This window comes from Hyperolius riggenbachi, chromosome 1 (assembly GCF_040937935.1).
Source record: "Hyperolius riggenbachi isolate aHypRig1 chromosome 1, aHypRig1.pri, whole genome shotgun sequence".
Taxonomy (NCBI): Eukaryota; Metazoa; Chordata; class Amphibia; order Anura; family Hyperoliidae; genus Hyperolius; species Hyperolius riggenbachi.
Genome location: NC_090646.1, coordinates 528,335,406 through 528,355,244, shown reverse-complemented (window position 1 = coordinate 528,355,244; position 19,839 = coordinate 528,335,406). Strand labels below are relative to the sequence as shown.

General features: G+C 44.5%; 1 pseudogene; it reads left to right on the top strand.

The window, feature by feature from the left end:
* Window positions 1–19,839, top strand: part of LOC137534598 (serine/threonine-protein kinase TAO3-like) — a 288,974-nt pseudogene that overhangs the window by 139,977 nt on the left and 129,158 nt on the right.

Genomic DNA, 19,839 nt, shown 5'->3' with positions numbered 1-19,839 from the left:
CCTCATTGCTGTTGGACTTCTGTGTTTTTGATTCACGGGGTCAGCTACGTTGCAGTCATAAAATGTGTATTTATATAGCAATAATTTGCATGATCTTCAAGATTTTCCCAGCTAGATAGATGGGTGTCCTTGCAAAAAAAAAAAAAAAAATGGAGGGGGGGGGGGGGAGAATGTCACACCCCTTTACCATTGTATATGTGTATATACATACATAGGTATTTATAGATCAGTCTTTATATGGATTGTGTGCATATCTCTGTGTGCAATGTTTATATGCACATACATTAGGGATACAAGGTTGAAATCGATTATCATACCAAAATTGTTCTGGTTTTCGTGCCATGCTTATCAGTGCTACAATAATGAATAAGGGGCAGCCCCAGATTTTGTCGACATCCAGTGATGCTCGTTGGCACAGGAGTATAAATCCGTTTCTAGATAGGTTTTTAGTTCTACCAAAGGCTGGCATATCCCAAATCCTCCTAGTATATGGCAGCGTGTGATAAAGCATGAACGTTCCTTATGTACATACACTTGTAGTGTGCAGTTCTCATCTGACCAAATCTTCGTTTCAATAACAACATGATCATCCTAGACTAGGAACCTTTTTTTTTATTTTTGCTGTACTGTAATCCCTTTAAGATCCTGTTGAAAGACACCTCTCTCATGTCAGTGAACATATCTGAAAAGACAGGAAGGTAATTACAGGGTTCTGCTAAAAGGAAAAATGCTTACTCATGTAAAAAGACAAAATTTTAGCATATAGTTATCTGATCTGTGACTGCACACGTAAGAAGCAAGGCTCAGAATAAGGAGGGCTGCTTCAGTCTTGTATGTACCTTCATACAGTGGCATGATGTCTGCTTCATGTAAACATCCTTATTCTGTGTGTCAGATTGGATGCAGTGTTGATAATCAGAAAACCATAAATATATAATTTATATCCCTTCTGCCTCAGCCTCATTAGCATCATTTCAAAAAAAAATTCTAGTTACTTGGTATTGTATATATTTGAGAATAAATATTACATTTGCTTCTTGCTTTGTATTATTTTTACATCACACTGGAGAGGAGGTGTTTCTAAAGCTCACAATTTATGTAAATAAGTAGTTCAGTATGCTTTTATTGCAAATTGTGCTTCTATGGAATTATGATCTGTAGGCCTTTGCTTTTTGAAATGTCAAGAGCCCACATCATGGAAGAAACAGGGGTAGTAGATATTGATTGTGATCCTAGCCTACAGCCTGGGTTCCAGTGGTAGGGACCAAACCAAATGGATTGTCAAGTTATACTAGATACAATCCACATTCTGTCAGTTTCTCTTGGAAACCATATATAGATAACGGCAGTATTGTATTGACAAGTTTGATCTGATACTTTGGGCATCTGCATCTCCATCTTGCATTTTGGAATGCTAAGCATTCACATGTTGCCATCTATATAGGGCAGCTTGTTGAAGTAGAGCTTGGCATACTTAGTTGACTTAGCCATATGGATATTGTTTAATTATATGTTGGAGCCAAATATTTCAACATTATGACCTTTCTTGTGCATGTTTGCAGATACTCGCCTCTGCATCCCATAGAGCCTTACCTGTCTTTCCTCCATGTCCTCTGTACTCCGCTGTCCCCCACAAGCACTCTCCCCGAAATCTCCAGGAGTGATTTCAAAGCCTTCTGAAAACTCCCAAAAGTGTAGGAATTCAACAGGGGACAGCGGTGGACTGAGGGCACGGAGAGAGGACTGGGTAGGCTCTATGGCATAGTTCCCCAACCTTTTCCTCACGGCCCACCAACAGTGCATGTTTTGCAGGAAACAACAAGCATTCACAGGTGAGGTAATTACTGCTTTAGCAGTGCTCATTAACCACCTGTGATTAACCACCTGTGGATGTCAACAAAACATGCACAGTTGGTGGACCTTGAGGACATAATTGGGGAACACTGATCTATGGGACCAAGTGCCATTCCTCTCCATAGGCGAGTGCTCGATATTTGTTTTTTCCTTTCTCCTTCTCCCGTTTTTTCTACACTTTAGCTTTAAATTGTACTTGAAGCACAGAAAAGTGCAGCTATGGGGTACACAACTCGGGAGGAGGAAGTCTTTTAATCCTATACAGGCTTTCCCCGTCTTCCTCCACAGTCTCGTTTTAGTAGTGGGACTCAAAAAGGCTGCTCATCAGCATCTCGCGCATGCACGCTAGCTCTGCCCAGTTTGGCTTTCCTTGGAAATAGCTGTCTGGGCTTGCGCAATGGCAGAGACCCGATCGGCTATTTCCGCTAAAGCCTGAGAAATAGTGTGCATGTTCAGGGAGGCCACTCTTCGAAAGTTCCAGTGAAATAATCTGAGAAGTCTGTAGTGCTCTATGGGGGGAAGTAAGAGAACAAACAAGGTGGTGTTCTACAGCAAAGTGCAGTAGCAGACAACTGAGTATTATCCAAGTTGGTGGATTTCTGAAGAGTAGACTGCTGACATTTGAACCTTATGCCTAAGATAAATTGTGGCCCAAGATGATTATGAATATTTTTAGATGACAAAATCTACCATGTGAATGTAGCTTTTAAATTAGCAATCTGTGCACATTTTAAAATCTAACTTGTGACTGAATAGTTTATACTCCCATCCCAAGGAAGGTTTCCCCCAGCCCTCTATGCTGCGCTTCCTTTCTTTCAGGCCTGCTGTCCCCAGAAACAGTGTAGTCTGTGGCAATTGACTCCATTCTGCAATGGTTGCTTATTCTCTCTCTCTCTCTCTCTCTCTCTCTCTCTCTCTCTCTCTCTCTCTCTCTCTCTCTCTCTCTCTCTCTCTCTCTCTCTCTCTCTCTCTCTCTCTCTCTCTCTCTCTCTCTCTCTCCGTACATCACTATGGTGATAGGATTGCCAGTTAAATCCACCCCATAGAGAGCACTGGATAGGGCATGACTGGTGGCCATCTTGGATTCACTACCGGTTGAAGCCCTCACAGGCTAAATTACAAAATTTGTCTGAAATTACTCTAAAGGTGGCAACTAACGGTCCAATTTCTAGTGTAAAATCATTCAAGCGATCAGAAATTCTGATACCATTGATTGAAAATAATCTCAGTTGATGGGCACAATCGATTATAAAAAAAATAAAAAAAGTCGTCCAATTGGAATTTTGTCAAACCAAAATTTGGATTTTCTTGAAAACGTAAAAGTATGTGTGATGAACACACTGGCTTTAATATATTTACTTAGTTAAATGTTATAATTTACACAACTCCTGGAGTATTCTTGAAATGTAAGTGTCTTTGGACATCGAGGAATGTTTTAAAGGAATACCGTAGGGGGTCAGGAAAATGAGTTGAACTTACCTGGGGCTTCTAATGGTCCCCGGCAGACATCCTGTGCCCGCACACTCACTGATCCCCTGGCCTCTGGTGCACTTCTGGATTTTCAGACTTTAAAGTCTGAAAACCACTGCGTCTGCGTTGCCGTGTCCTCGTTCCTGCTGATGTCACCAGGAGCGTATTGCGCAGGCACAGACCATACTGGGCCTGCACAATTCCCTCCTGGTGACATCAGCGGGAGCGAGGACACGGCAACGCAGGTGCAGTGGTTTTCAGACTTTAAAGTCTGAAATTCCAGAAGTGAACCAGTGGCGGGGCCGGGGGATCAGTGAGTGTGCGGGCACAGGATGTCTGCCGGGGACCATTAGAAGCCCCAGGTAAGTTAAACTAATTTTCCCCCGACCCCACCCCACCCACCCACAGTATTTTTTTTAAGTTCCTGTAAATGTTTGTCTGATAAATACGTTATTTCCTACGCTTTCTCAGAACATTTAAAAAACATTTTGTCACTTATCTTAAATCTTTTGTAGCTAGACTTTTTTTTTTTACAAGAATAGCTTACTTACGGAGCAAAGGTTTAAAGTAAACCAGAGACTGAGCAGTAATAAAGTTTGTTACATACCTGGGCCTTCCTCCAGCCCCCCCCCTCTGCCTGCAGCCTCCGGAAACCTGCCTGGTAACTGCGGGAGCATGCCTGACCTTGCTTGCGTCCCTGCGGCCAGGGGCGCTCTGCACAGTCGCAGAGTGCTTCCAGCCGCTGGGGGGGGGGGGGGGGGGGGCTGGGTGCGCTTGACCGCACTGTGCCTACGCCGACTTTCTGATTTACTGGGCCAGATTACAGAAGCTGCAGGTGGCGCAAGAACGCGACGAGGGAGCGATCAGGCCTAAGGGGGCTGGAGGAAGCCCCAGGTATGTATACATTTTTTTCCCCCTCTTCGTCTCTGGTACACTTTAATTCTTTTCTGTAGTGCCTCCCCCCCTGATCACTGAGTGCTGAAGCTGTGGATAGCAACCAAACTTGTGTACTCCCCCATGCGATCTCACTCCCATACAGACCTCTATCCTCACCTGATTCTATGCCCTCAATTGGAATTTGGTGGAAGTGCCCGCAACCTAGCATTCCTGAAGCATGCCATATGTGAATACATGATGCACATGTATGTGTTCACTAGTGTGAGCACAAAGCAGGACAGAGCAGTGGAGCCCCCTGAAGAAAAGGAAGTGGTGGAATGTAATTAGTAGAGATAATAAGACTGCTTAGAATTGGCCTTTACTGTTGCACAGTTATAGGACCACTCCAATCTCTGCATTTATACCCTTTCTTTCTGTAGTGTACTAAGATTATAATGCAGATTTAAAAATGGCACCCACTATACCACCTCCCCCCATTTACCCCTGCAGGGAGTTGGTGTTGAGTGGTAGCTTGGCCACAGCGGCCTCCAATGTCCTGGTTGGGAGTGGTGAGGAGTGGGAGCTCAATTACACCTCACACAGATATATAAGGCCATTTTAAATATGGGAAGGGATACAGGTTAATAGGGCAATACAAGCTGAGACTGAAGAGGAGCTTAAATAAGTAGATCAATACCCACTGGACCACCCCTGATATCAAGGGAAGAGGTATTGTGAGTACAGTAATGGGTAGATGTTTACCTAATATTTTGTGTAGGGAATTTAACCTGTGAGAGCCAAAACATGTTACCCACCAGCACTATCATTCTGCACCAGGAATAATAGGTTAAGGGCTTTTATACCCATGCATTTTGGTAACTTAAAGAGACTCAGAAGCGAATCTAAATCCACGCTTTTAACTTCTATTTATGTTAAGTACTGTAGCTAGTGCTAAAACGCTACATCCCTGCAGCAAAACAAGGGGTTTATACCCCCCCAAATCCCCTTGTCTAATTGCGGGGAGCACTTCCTGCTTGTGGCAGAGCTTAGGGCTGTAGCTCTTCCTCTTCGCGCGTCAATCCCCGCTGATCGACTCCTCTCCCCGCCCCCCTCAATCTTCCTTCACTGAGAGTGGCGGGGGAGAGGTGGAGATCCGCGGGCAGATTGACGTGCATGGAGGCAGAGCTGCAGCTCAAAGCTCTGCCTCCCTGGGCAGCAAAATCCACGACCAAGAAAGTTGTGTATTTTGCACAGGGAATTTGGGGAGGTATAAACCCCTCGTTTTGCCGCGGGGATGCAGCGTTTTAGCACTAGCTGTAGTGCTTAACATAAATAGAAGTTAAAAACGTGGATTTAGATGCACTTCAGAGTCTCGTTAAGTTATAATTTGTGATCATGTCAGACGCCTTTGCAGAGTGTGTATTGGTATCCAGTAGGGCTGCACGATTTTGGGTAAAAATTGAAATTGCGATTTTTCTGTCAAAAATTGTGATTTCGATTTTTCTTCACGATTTTTTCCAGAACAAGCTTTAGCACTAAATTCAGTGTACCCCTGAGCTTGAACAATAGTGTGTGTACCGTGGCGTCGGCAGGGGTCTGCAAACTTTTCCGGCCCAGGGACCACTTTCTGACCACATTTTTTTTTGGGGGGGGGGGGGGGGGGGGTTGTGTCTCGGGGGGGGGGGGGGGGGGGGGGATGGATGGCAACCTAGTGTAGTGCACAGCGGGTTTTGGGGGGAGGGGGGGGGGGCTTGGGTGTGGCGGCATAGCTAGCATAGTTGCCCCAGTATAGGGAGTTTAGTTGCCCCAGTATGGCTAGTATAGTTGCCCCAGTATGGCTAGTATAGTTGCCCCAGTATGGCTAGTATAGTTGCCCCAGTATGGCTAGTATAGTTGCCCCAGTATGGCTAGTATAGTTGCCCCAGTATGGCTAGTATAGTTGCCCCAGTATGGCTAGTATAGTTGCCCCAGTATGGCTAGTATAGTTGCCCCAGTATGGCTAGTATAGTTACCCCAGTATGGCTAGTATAGTTACCCCAGTATGGCTAGTATAGTTACCCCAGTATGGCTAGTATAGTTACCCCAGTATGGCTAGTATAGTTACCCCAGTATGGCTAGTATAGTTACCCCAGTATGGCTAGTATAGTTACCCCAGTATGGCTAGTATAGTTACCCCAGTATGGCTAGTATAGTGTCCCAGTATGGCTAGTATAGTGTCCCAGTATAGCTAGTATAGTGTCCCACTATAGCTAGTATAGTGTCCCACTATAGCTAGTATAGTGTCCCACTATAGCTAGTATAGTGTCCCACTATAGCTAGTATAGTGTCCCACTATAGCTAGTATAGTGTCCCACTATAGCTAGTATAGTGTCCCAGTATAGTGCCCCAGTATAGCTAGTATAGTGCCCCAGTATAGCTAGTATAGTGCCCCAGTATAGCTAGTATAGTGCCCCAGTATAGCTAGTATAGTGCCCCAGTATAGTTAGTATAGTGCTCCAGTATAGTGTCCCAGTATAGCTAGTATAGTGTCCCAGTATAACTAGTATAGTGCCCCAGTATAACTAGTATAGTGCCCCAGTATAGCTAGTATAGTGCCCCAGTATAGTGCCCCAGTATAGCTAGTATAGTACCCCAGTATAGCTAGTATAGTGCGCTAGTATAGTGCCCCAGTATAGCTAGTATAGTGCCCCAGTATAGTGCCCAATATGAATAGGTAGTGCCCCAGTATAGCTAGTAAAGTGCCCAGTATAGGTAGGTAGGTACGCCGTACGGGACTCGGGGGGCGGATCCAGTGGCAGAAGCAGTGCATATATATGATGCTAATGAGCCGGGCAGCGGAGAGAGGCAAGTCCAGTCCGGAGCGGCGCTTCACACACAGCTTCACCAATCGCTGGATAGTGATGGTATGACGGCAGCGGTAGGCGGAGCTGTACTAGAGCGTACAGCTCCGCCTACCGCCTCCGTCATTCCATTGCTATCCAGCAATTGGAGAAGCTGTGTGTGATGCGCCGCTCCGGACTGGACTCTCCTCCCTCCGCTGCCCGGCTCATTAGCATCATAAATATGCACTGCTTCTTCCACTGGATCCGCCCCCCCGAGTCCCGTACGGCGTACCTACCTAGAACGTACCTACCTAGAACTGTGTGCCGCTCTGCACTGGACGCGCCTCTCCCCCCCCCCCGCTCATTAAAACCGAAAACCGCCGGATACAGACGATCCCCAGATCGTCTTCACAGGAACCGCGGTTTCGGTTTAAAACCGAGAAATCGTGCAGCCCTAGTATCCAGTTATTAATGATTGTTTTAAGTGATTTCAATTGCAGGTCTGTACTGTGCCTAAAGAGAACCTAAAATGAAATAAAAGTGGCCAGTATAATTTACCTGGGGCCTCTTCCAGCTGTCTGTAGTTGTCTTGGTCCCTCCCTGTCCTTCCGCTTAATTCTATTAAGCCACTGTTCCCCTCCGAAAGCTAACTGACTGGAACAGTCATGGGCTACTGCACGGCCCAGCCATACGCCGCCTCTGTTGCACTCCCATAGCTGGGAGGTTTCATCACATGTGCAGTAGCAATTTTTACAAACTGCGCAAGCACAGAACACTCCCATCCACAGGAGCGTGATCTGGAGATGCAGCTTTCAGAAGGGCACAGCTGTTGAATGGAAGCATGCGGAAAGACTGTGTGGGACCAGGAGGACTACATGGGGCTGGAAGAAGCCCCAAGTAAGTTGGGGAGCGTCACAGAGCGGGCAGAGTGAGTGGGGGCAACAATGCCTTCGACAGAGTGAATCTCCCAGGCAGATTATTCAACAAACATGCTCAGAGGAATTGAGCTGCTTTACGCACGCTAGATTCTCACTCAAGGCGGTTTTTATCAGCTTATTTGGCCAAGTTTAATTTGTGTGTATGTAGATATTGACTATGATGGCAAGAATTGATCATGCATTTCAGCCACCTGGCAAACAGCACTTTGGCTTTTAAAACAGTCGGTAAACAGTGTCTGTGTTCCACTTGTGACAATAGTGGCAGATTTTTACTGGGTTGCCAAGTAGGGATATTCAATTAAAAGGCAAATGATTCTGACAATCATGAAAATTTTGTTTGCAAATTTATGCAGCTTCAAAGTAGACAAATTGAAATGAACCATTGAATCCCCTAAGGTGAAATTTAAACTGCATAAATTTGCATTCAAAAATTGACATAATCTGACATCAACTCTAAATTATTTGCATCTCACTGATCATCCCTAGTGCCAAGTAGTTGAAAGTAACTTGGCATAAGGTCTGTGTCAGTATTTCTCAAACCCGTCCTCGTGACTCCCCAACTGTGAATGTTTTGCAGGCAGCCTCACCTATGCACATGTGGGTAATTAGTGTCTCAGCTAGGTGGATTCCATGTAGCTGAGACACTAGTTACCCACCTGTGCATATGTGAGGCTGCCTCGCAAAACATGCACCGTTGGGGATCACAAGGACAAGTATGAGAAACATTGATCTATGGCATACAAGTGACTGGCATTTATTTACTTCTTCTCCATTGCATCAGGTGTATGCATTCAGTATTATGCTAAATAGTTTATCTAGTGGCTGAATCATTAAGCTTTCACTAGCCAGAACACTGACAAGATGGTTACATTCAATCTGGCTGTAGTCCATAGCACTCTGCACTGCCTCTTCTCCACCACTAACCAAGCTGCTTCTTGTCTAAGGGCTGGTACAGACCAAGAGCGCTTCTCATGCATTGCAACATTACACAAGCTAATAGAGATCCAGGAGGGCCCCTACAGAGTTAATAGCATAAGCGGAACACACTCACCAGTTTGGCCAGCGTGCTCTTCCTGTCCATGTCTTTATGTCTCCATCGTTGCTGATGCCCATTCTCCTCCATGAAGTGGCATCAGTGTAGTTGCATAAATGCCTCTGGATCATGGAAAGAGGCGCCAGCGAGGAGGAAGACAAGAGGATACGGATAGGAAGATGTACAATGGCTAGACACGTGAACGCACTACTCTTCTGGTACTACCCTGCAGGAGCTCCAGGGGCTCACTATTGGGGGGGGGGGGGGGGGCGAAGTACCTGGTGCCAGCCCTGCTTAGATGCTGGAGGAAGCCCCTGGTAATTGTTTTTTTTTCCCCCTGTGCAATCTCAGGTACACTTTAAGCTGTGTACATACGCTAGATAAAACTCTAGCAATAATCATTACCTCTGTGGAGAATAGTGTGTGTGTGTGTGTGTGTGTGTGTGTGTGTGTACAGAGGCATCAGACTCCTTTTGTGGATCGATCTGGCCGAGAACATGTTTCTTCCTACTCGCCCCTTCCCGCCATGTGACCTCACTAATGTGCCACTCCGTAGCAACAGACTACAAACGCGCTTCTAAATCTTCGGTCCTGTAACGTCGAGTCCTGCTGGGCAAGGCTGTACAAGGATTTAATTACACTTCTGATGTGTTGTTAACTGTGCTCAAGGGTAAGGTTGCATTCTGCGCAGCTTTATTGCCCCTCCTAAGCTCTTGTTTTCAAAATCAAGGGTGACAAGTCCTCCACTTCAGTCATAGCCATTCCCACTCCTGATAATCAGCTGATTGCTGTCTAGAGGTATTGGTTAAGGTACCCATACATCTAGCAATGATGGCCTATTCAGCCAAGATACAGATCTCTCGCTGATTCATCCTGATTAAAATGAGATCTGTCTGCTGTCCATACTCCACATGCACATTTCTGATCAATTTCAGCATGGCATCTCTTGGGAATCGCCAATCCGCAGCCTCCCAGTGTATACGTGTGTGTGTGTGCCCATCCCTCTTCCGCTTCCCGCTCCTCCATTTGTCCCTCACGCCATCAGTGTTTAGCACGTGACTTGTGTAAGGGGCCAATGAGAGAGGAGGAAGCAGAAGACGGCGAGGCAGCGGATTGGCGACTTTCAAGAGATTTCACACTGAAATTGATTGGGAATCGGCCTGTGATGTATGGGCAGCCAACACATCTAGTCTGATTCGATAATTATCAAATTGGATGGTCGATTGGCTGCCAAGTTGAGTAGTGTATAGCCACCTTTATAATGTATCACGATTGGAACAAGAAATGTAAGTTATTAAAAACCTTAGGTTTTCACAAAGAAACTCTAATGCTGGATACACACGGTGCGTTCGCGCACTCGATTTTCCCGTCGATTCCCGTCGATTCGTTTATTTCCAACATGTCCAATTGGGATTTCGATGGATCGTTAGGTCGATTCAGCATACTTTGCATGCGAATCGACCTAACGATCCATCGAAATCCAAATCGGACATGTTGGAAATAAACGAATCGACGGGAAAATCGAGGTGCGCGAACGCACCGTGTGTATCCAGCATTAGGACATTATATGTGGTTTAAGTGGTGATGCAGGGTACATTTTTTACGATTTTCCGTACGATAGATGCATCCGATTGATAAATTCCGTCATGTCCGATATTACTACCGATTGATTCTGCCCTCGATTTCTCATAGAAGTGAATGGAAAAGATATGAAAAACGAGCGAAGATAAGCGAATCGAGCGGAAAAAACGATCAAGGTGGAAAATCGTAATGTGTGTACCCAGCATAAGAGCTACTAGCATAAGATAATTTTTGAGTAGCTGAAATCAAAGCTACAGGGCAAAAAAACCCCAAAAAAAACATTTTCGTAAAATGCTGGAAAGTCATGAGCTTCTGCATCCTTTGTGTCTAGCTGAGGCCAAAGATTTGCATTACAGATAATCTGCCCTGACAGCTGATTAGCTGATATAGGCAAACAACCAGGTGCTTGATTCCCTATGAAGCACTTTGACCATTTCAACAACATACCTGCTTCCCTATTGTTAGGGGCCATAAATATGAATGTGCAATGCAGATTTTCACATTAAAAATTAGACCAATGAATGTCAATGGAGTAATTTCCATTAAATGCGAATTTTCACAAGTGGGAGCGATGCATTCTGCACCACACATTCATTTCCCATGTAATGATTATGATTGTCGAGCACTCGGACGTGATGTTTTTATGTCTGCACTTTCTGATGAAGGGGACCCCCTGTGGCCCCGAAACAATTGTCAAATAATCAGTGTTGATAGATGCACTCAGGAATAAAAACTAATTTGAAAACTATATTTGTGTGCAAGCCAACTTTGGACTACTGTAATGATTGTTAGACACATGAAAATTCACATAAAAATTAGCTTAAAATGTTAAAATTCACATATAGGAAAAACATGTGAAATGTATGTCCTAATTGAAAACAGGCCCTAAGGGCTTGAAGAGCTTTTCTAAACCCTATGTGATTTTGGAAAAATCTCCCATAGCATTGCATAAGCAAGAGCTTTTCAAAATCACTAGCAGTTAAAAGGATCTTGTAGGGCTCAAACTCACTAGCAGCCTTTTCTAAACGCTAATGATTTAAAAAGCCCTTGCTAATGCAATGATATGGGCGATTTTTAGAAAATCTCATCCTTCAAGTGGGATCACACCCATAGCATTACATTAGCAAGAGCATTTTAAGTTACAAGTGCCTAGAAATGGCATAGTAACATACTGCTAGTGGGTTCCAGGCAAAATTGTCCATAGATGGCCGCAAATTTTATTACCATATTTTTTGGACTATTAGACGCTCCTGACCATAAGATGCACCTAGGTTTAGAAGACAAAAACCAGGGGGATACACACACACACACACACACACACACACACACACACACACACACACACACACACACACACACACACACACACACACACACACACACACACACACACACACACACACACACACACACACACACACACACACACACACACACACACACACGTTTAGTGTGCAACCATGGTGGAGGTGCATCTTGTGGATTATGCCCCCTTTTTTACCTCATGCCCCCTTGTACCGTCTGTGTCTCCCTGTGTCCTCCTCTGTCCCACATGTGTACTCCTCTATGCCCCTTTGTGTCCCCCCCCCTGTGTCCTCTGTTTGTCCCTCTGTCGTCCTCCTGCATGGGCACAGTACAGGGAGTCCCCAACTTTGCGGCAAGTTGGAGGTTCGTATTGGCAGACGTTCACAAGTCAGGAGCTTCCTGCATTTGTTCTATAAGACACAGTGACTTTTCTTCCCCACTTTTGGGGGAGAAAAAGTGAGTCTTATAGTCCAAAAAATACAGTAATTTTTTTCCTTTTTTTTTGAAATTGGCATTTGAAGATGGAGCTTTAGTGGGCATCTTCAGATTGTGGCTGAACTTTGTTTTTTCAGTGTTGCCTAAGATCACTACAGGGAGACAAGGGCCACCCCTAGCTGCAGATGTTAAGCTGGCCATACATGCAGGGCTGTAGTCATTTGGAATGCTTAAAGTAAACCTGAGACGACAAAAGTAAAAGATTTGATACTTGCCCAGGGCTTCCTCAAGCCCCATAAGCACCACCGAGTCCCTTCCCGTCCTCCAGTTGGCCTCCTTTTTTTCTGCTAGCAGTCCCGATAACTGGCTCTGCCGCACCAGTCGTGCTCTTCTGCACATGCGTAGAGGTGCTGCACATGCGCAGAAGAGACCCACTGGTCTGACTGAGCCAGATTACCGGGAACGCTAGCAGAAGAACGGAGGCACTCGGGAGGATGGGGAGGGGCTCAGCGGTGCTTATGGGGATGGAGGACGCCTCAGGTAATTATTAAATTGTTTACTTTTGTCTCCTCAGGTACACTTTAAAGCAAATACTGTAGCGAAAAATAAAGTCATACTTGACTAAGGAGCCTTCCTGTTCCTCCCTCGGTGTTCTGGTTCTAGCGCTGTTACACCCATTCAAATTGTCTGCCTCCCGGAGCCTTTGTAAGGCTTTGGGAGCATTTGTATTCCCGAACGTTCCTGAAAACTGGCTGTTCCATACTGCGCATGCTTGAGTGCAGCATATAGAGCCGCCTGTCTTCAGGAGCACTCAAGGACACAAGTGCTCCTGAAGCCTTTCAAGGGCTCACAAAGGTCTATCCAACCAGTTGGTCGAATAGCTCTAATGGGGTGACCGTGCTGGAATAAGGGTACAAGGAAGGCTCCCTGGCGTTCTATTAAGATCGCCAGGGCGGCTGCGGGAGGGTTTTTTTTCAATAAAAAAAGCCCACTAGAGGGCGCTCCGGATGCGTTCTTCTGATCGCCTCCGGCGGCCAGAAGTAACACGGAAGGCCGCAATGAGCAGCTTTCCGTGTTTCGCTTACCTCGCGCCATGGCGACGAGCGGAGTGACGTCATGGACGTCAGCCGACGTCCTGACGTCAGCCGCCTCCGATCCAGCCCTTAGCGCTGGCCGGAACTTTTTGTTCCGGCTACGCTGGGCTCAGGCGGCTGGGGGGACCCTCTTTCGCCGCTGCACGCGGCGGATCGCCGCGCTGCGGCGGCGATCTTGCAGCACACGCGACTGGCAAAGTGCCGGCTGCGTGTGCTGCTTTTTATTTGATGAAAATCGGCCCAGCAGGGCCTGAGCGGCAGCCTCCGGCGGTGACCGCTCAGCTGGTTAGGATCTAGAGCCTTTCCCCTCCAGGTAAGTATATAGTATCTCCCTTTTTCTTCACTTTATTTTTACTTTAGCAAAGGAGGCCTGAATAGTATAACATTTATCTGACAGGTGTTCATACTGTTGTGTTCTAAGTAGGCTGTAATTGTTTTAGCTTTAGTCTTTATTAAGTATAGCCACTCTTGTCAGTGTCCAGGACAATAGTCTGACCTATAGAGACCCATGCTGTACATAGGCACTAGTGAATTTATAAAGAGGTTACACATTTTTCATACAAATTATTGGACTGGTTGGTTTTTTTTTTTTTTTTTTTTTTTTTTTTTTTGAGTTTTAAGTTGGTGTGTCTGACCTGGTGGTAATTTGTGTCCTTTTATGGACAACCTTTGAGGAAAAAACACTTCGGTATATGATGTATCGATATGTTATTGGTGTTACAAAAATTAATGTGACAAGACACAGAACATTATTACGCTTTTCTCCTGGCGGACTCAAAGTGCCAGAGCAGCAGCCACTAGGGCGCGCAGTAGTAGTGTTAGGGAGTCTTGCCCAAGGTCTTCTACTGAATAGGTGCTGGCTTACTGAACTGGAAGAGCCAATAATCAAATCCTGGTCTCCTGTGACAGAGGCAGAGCCCTTCACCAGGACACTATCCAGCCACTGCAGTCTTCCCATTTACAACATTGGGGGGGAGCTAGGGGGAAAAAAATGTACTTTACCTAGGGCACCAAAAGTTGTTAGATTCACAGCTAATTCAATCATTTTGATAGAATCTGCCAGTCATCTTATTGCCCCAAATCCGATTAATTCCCTCTATGCTGTTTTTTGAAAGTTTTATTGAACATGTTAGTAAATTTCTGTGCACAAGGGAAGATGCGGGAATGGTGGGGGGATGGGTTGCCCGTAGCACTGAACGGCATTGAGCAGTATAATGCTTGCCGTTTAATGCTCTATCAATTTCTGGGGTTAAAATATATGAAGATTGAGCATGCCAATGTAAGGAAGGAATCTTACTGTCAGGGACTGATCAGTTTGTCATATCTGGTCATTATCAATCCATGTATGACCAGCTTTAGATTTATTGATCAATTAAATGAGCTGGGTGGGAAGATCTATTAGACTTGGTTCCCATTATGAATGGTGCATTTAGCATGAAGCAGACCAGTTCAGTCTCAGCTCCAGTCTATCTTAGCGTCCAAGGGCAGATGCATTGCACGGTGCACCATAGGTGGCTATGGGTAGCACATCTACTTGTCTGGGAAAAATGCAGCAGGTCAGGATCCTATTTTTAACAATAGGATCCGTTTCATGCGTTGCTCGGAGAGTGGGGACCGAGCCTTAGACCAGTAAAGAAAATTGATAAAATTAGTTTGCATTTGAATAATTTGACACAGGTAGAGGAAGCTTTTGGCTTCTTTATTAGTTTGAGAATATGCTCAGTTTTGCAATATGGGCAGTGTTTGAATTTTTACAAAACCACCATAGCTTTTAATTTTCACACTGCAATTTTCAAGCTTGTATCCTCAATCACATGGGTATTTAAACAGCCAGAAAGATGCCTGGAAAATGTTACCTGCAGGTATCTATGGCAACATTAGAGGCAGCTCACAAGGGCAGCCGTTTGGTTAGCATTATGTTTATGTAACCGTTTATGGACGGCAATTTTTTTAAAAAAAAACTCCTCCTGGTGCAGATGAAAATACTTACCGACCCTCTAGGCTGCCTCTTCTACCGTTCCTGTAGCTCGTTGCAGCTTTCCGATGTCCTCTGTGTATGGCTCCCGGGTGTGTCACCTGACCTGCATCAAGTCGCGTGACAGGCTGGAAGCTGTGCATAGATACTGGAAAGCCGAAGGGAGCAGTAGGGACTGTAGACGACAGCGCCTGGAGGCTGGGTAAGTATTTTCTGCCTTGCAAAGCATTTTCCCCCTTATTCCAACTTATGCATGCTGGTTGGTTAACACTCCCGGTTGCCTGAGTTGTGGACAACGGGGACTTTCCTGTAATTGTAGTCTGAATACCATGCAAACACAATTCCAGAAAGATTGCATGCATTTGTGGTTTTCATGCGTTTTTATTTTCCAAGTTGGTGGTAGCCTGAAATTAACAGCAACCCACAAAAACGGCGGTGAAAATTTAAATAGTATAGGTGCAATAAGTTTAGTGTTTTTTTTTTTTTTGTTTGTTTTTTTTCTAAGGCTCTGGTGAGAAACACCAGGGAAATGCCCATGTGAATGAGGCTTAACCTCACTGGCGTTCAATTTCTGCTGCATTTCTGTGCAAAAAGTGGTTAAATTAATTTTCCTGAAATTTTTGCCTGTAACAAAATGTTTTAAGCAAGGGTTTAGTTTACATTTTAAGTATAATACGTTTCAAACACAAAATCATGTCAAAATTTAATTTTCCTGTTCTGCTAGGCCAATTTCCCCACTGTTCAGCTTTTTTTTTTTTTTTTTTTTTTTTTTTTTTTTTACAGAAAACGTAGTTTTTTGCATGCAATTTTTTTGCATTAAGATTTTCGTTCGTGTGCGATTTTTCACTTGCAGGTTTCCAGAGCATGCTTGCGGAAGAACCGCAGCCCTACCTTAGAACTGCTGGACAAGGACGAGACAGTCTTCTCCATGCTGTTTTCAGCTATGTTTCCCTGGATGAGTCAAACCATACATACCACCAGGGAGGTTACATTTGCCAGTTATATGGAAATGCATGTTAGAATCCCACAGTCCTTTTCATTTACAAATCTTGCAAAACTTTTCTTCCTCCTACTAATTGGGCAAATGGTGGACAGTAGCAATGAATCTGATATGTGGAATACTGTTATCACCTGCTAATATTATGGGTGAATGAGCAGCAGGTTGGAGGGGTATTTGCAATTATGTGCACTGTTTACCGGTTATATTTATCTGCACTTGGTCAGTATATTTTCCAGGAAGGTTCCACAATGTCCGTGCCCCACAGGATTTTGATGCATTTATTCCACACAGAGAATTTTCACCTAACATAATGACATTAGTAATCTTTCCACTCACTAATCCAGCTCGATGCATCCATTAGTTAAGATAAGTGGTCTTCAACCTGGATATTAGGCTGTAAATTCCAGGCCAAACACATGGATAGTAATCAGCTGTGTTTCATTGTGACTTGTTAGTGTAAGTAGGAGGTTTCTCATGTGGACTTTAGAAGATGTCATATTGCCTCTTAATTCCCTGTTTGGAAGAGAATTATCATCCAATGTACAATGCATTGAGGGATGCCAACCGATGTTCTGGGAAGACCTTTCTCTATCTGTTTTTGCTAAACCTGCTTTGATCCCCACCACAGCTCTGGAAAATATTTGTAAAACTTGCTGCTTTGCAGTCTAGGAAAAAAGTTTCCTGTTTGCATTCCTCTTCTGTTGTGGCACAGAGGCGGCTTCCTAGTCTACCAGCAGGGCTGTGGAGTCGGAGTTGGAGTCGGGGCAATTTTGGGGAGTCGGAGTTGGAGTCGTTGATTTCATAAACTGAGGAGTTTGAGTCGGGAGTCTGAGTCTGATGATTTTTGTACAAAATACACAGCCCTGTTAAGTATTAGACTAAGGAGTCGGGGCAATTTTGGGCACCCGGAGTCGGAATTGGAGTCGTGGTTTCATAAACTGAGTTGGAAGATTTTTGTACCGACTCCACAGCCCTGTCTACCAGTGCCTGCACATCTCCCTAATGGAACATTTCTGAGATGGGTTGTCTTGTATTCTAATAAGGATATTGGTAAACGGGCAGACACCACTTAGATTTGAATTTTCACTGAAATTAATGCTGATCTACCTTAGTTATTTTAACCAGGGCTGTGGAGTCGGTACAAAAATCTTCCGACTCCAACTCCGACTCCTCAGTTTCTGAAACCACGACTCCAACTCCGGGTACCCAAAATTGCTCAGACTTCGTCTCCGACTTCTTAGTTTAATACTTAACAGGGCTGTGGATTTTGTACAAAAATCATGCGACTCCGACTCCTCAGTTTGGAGTTTGGTTTTTCTGAAACCACGACTCCGACTCCGGGTGTCCAAAATTGCCTCGACTCCGACTCCACAGCCCTGATTTTAACTGACCACATCTGATGCAAACTGATCAAGCCACAGAACATTTACTTCAAATATTTGTCACCAATTCAATAGCAAATTTTTTTCTTCGTCTGTGACAAATGTGGAGATTCGAGTCTCCACATCCGTATCTCTGGCTTTTTCAAAACAAACCTCTCCCTGAGGGAGGTTTGTGAACCTTGGGGGGGGGGGGGGTGTAAAGCAGGCATTTACTTACGTGGGCTGTTCCATAGCCCCCTGCCTTTTATGGGCACCTCCAACACTGTTTTGTCTTATGTCCCTGGCAGCCGCAATGCATGCCGGGAGATAGTTATATAGTTCCCATTGATGCGATTACATTTCCTGGCCAGGAGATGTTATCACATCAATTTTTATATCTACCGGCATGTATTGCAGCCACACAGCAGCATATTTTTTGAGGTTTGTGTGGCATTTTCTGAAGCTGAGTGCACATGTGCTTTGTTGCCTTTAAATGAATTTTTAAGCATAATATGCTGCCCCATGATATATTTACCCAGGGCTTCCTCCAGCCCCTTGCAGCCGACCTGTCCCAGCTGCAAGTGAAGATGCTGCGAGGGACATGTCGGCTGCAAGGGGCTGGAGTAAGCCCCGGGTAAGCATATCATGGGGCAGCATATTATGCTTGACAACTCCTTAAAGCCCCATCTACACGATACGATTCTTTGTACTATTCAATTACGGTTCTATTTCCGATTAGATTAAATATGACATGTCCGATCGGGATTCAATTCGATTTGCCATTGTTTTGCAATGGCAAATCGAATTGAATCGAATCCCGATCGGATATGTCGGATTTAATTGAATCGGCAATAGAATCGTAATCGAAACGTACAAAGAATCGTATCGTGTAGATTGGGCTTTAAGGGTACATTCACAGTGGGGAGTTTCCCATTCTTTGGAAAACAGGAAAAGTTGTATTGAAGTATACAGAACATAGAGCGTATGCTTCACTGCCGCTGTTAATGCGTGTGTTATGCAGTAATGTACTGTATGCATCCCGTTATGCCCAATGGTTCTGTCGCACCACACCTTAAATGCGCCAATATATTTATAATCTTTTATTGTCCTACACAACACTCTACTGTGAACATAGTCTAATTTTCGGGGTTTTGAGCACAGAGAGGAGTTGAATTATGAGGAGTTATTGTTGCCTGTACTTGGAAAGGCTGATCTTTACTTCCCACTGGACTTCTTTTAGACTGGACTGGATTTGCTGCTTGCTTGTTTCAGGTGTGTGATTTAGACACTGCTGATGCATGAAAGATCAGTAGCAGTGCCAGGCAACTGGTATTTATTAAAAAAAGAAATAAATATGGCCGCCTCCATATCCCTATAAACTTCAGGTGTCCTTTAAGTGACTCCACATGTGTCTACTGTTGGTGGAGCATCACACTAGTGCACTTGGCTTGTTTCCCTCCAGGAAGAATAGCAGCAGCGTAGATCTGTAGCAACAGCAGCGGACATTACAGTAAGTAAGACCGAGTGTTATATATGAAAGTATACCTGACCTGTGCTTTCCATATCTCCATAATCACTCCTTTCCCCTTCCCCAGTAGGATACTTCTGTTGGCCACTGGTTTTTTCCATAAGATGAAGATGGAAATAAGCAGTTAAAAGCATGGAGAATATAGGGCATTTTTGATCCAGTACAAGAGGATTACATCTTGAGGATTTTCTTTTCCCCCAACATGGTGCCAGGTCATAGCTACACATAATTTAAACTGGCAGATGTTTGGTTCACATTATGGCCAATTTCATTAATTTTATGTAGGCATTGTGATTGAGATGCAGATAATTTTGAGTTGAAGCATATTAAATAGACTAGTCAAAATCAGGTGCTGCACTTAATTGTTTTATTTACAAGCTGCATACATTTGCACCAACACAAAATTTTTTTTTCTTGATTTCCAGTGAATATTTTTGGAACAAACTGAACATGGCAGGGATTGATATGGCTCTATGAGATAGGGCTTGGACCAGTACAACAGAGTAACCAAGCAGCTCGGGGTGACCCAAGCTACTAGGAATGTACAGGGGGATAAAAGAGCCCAAA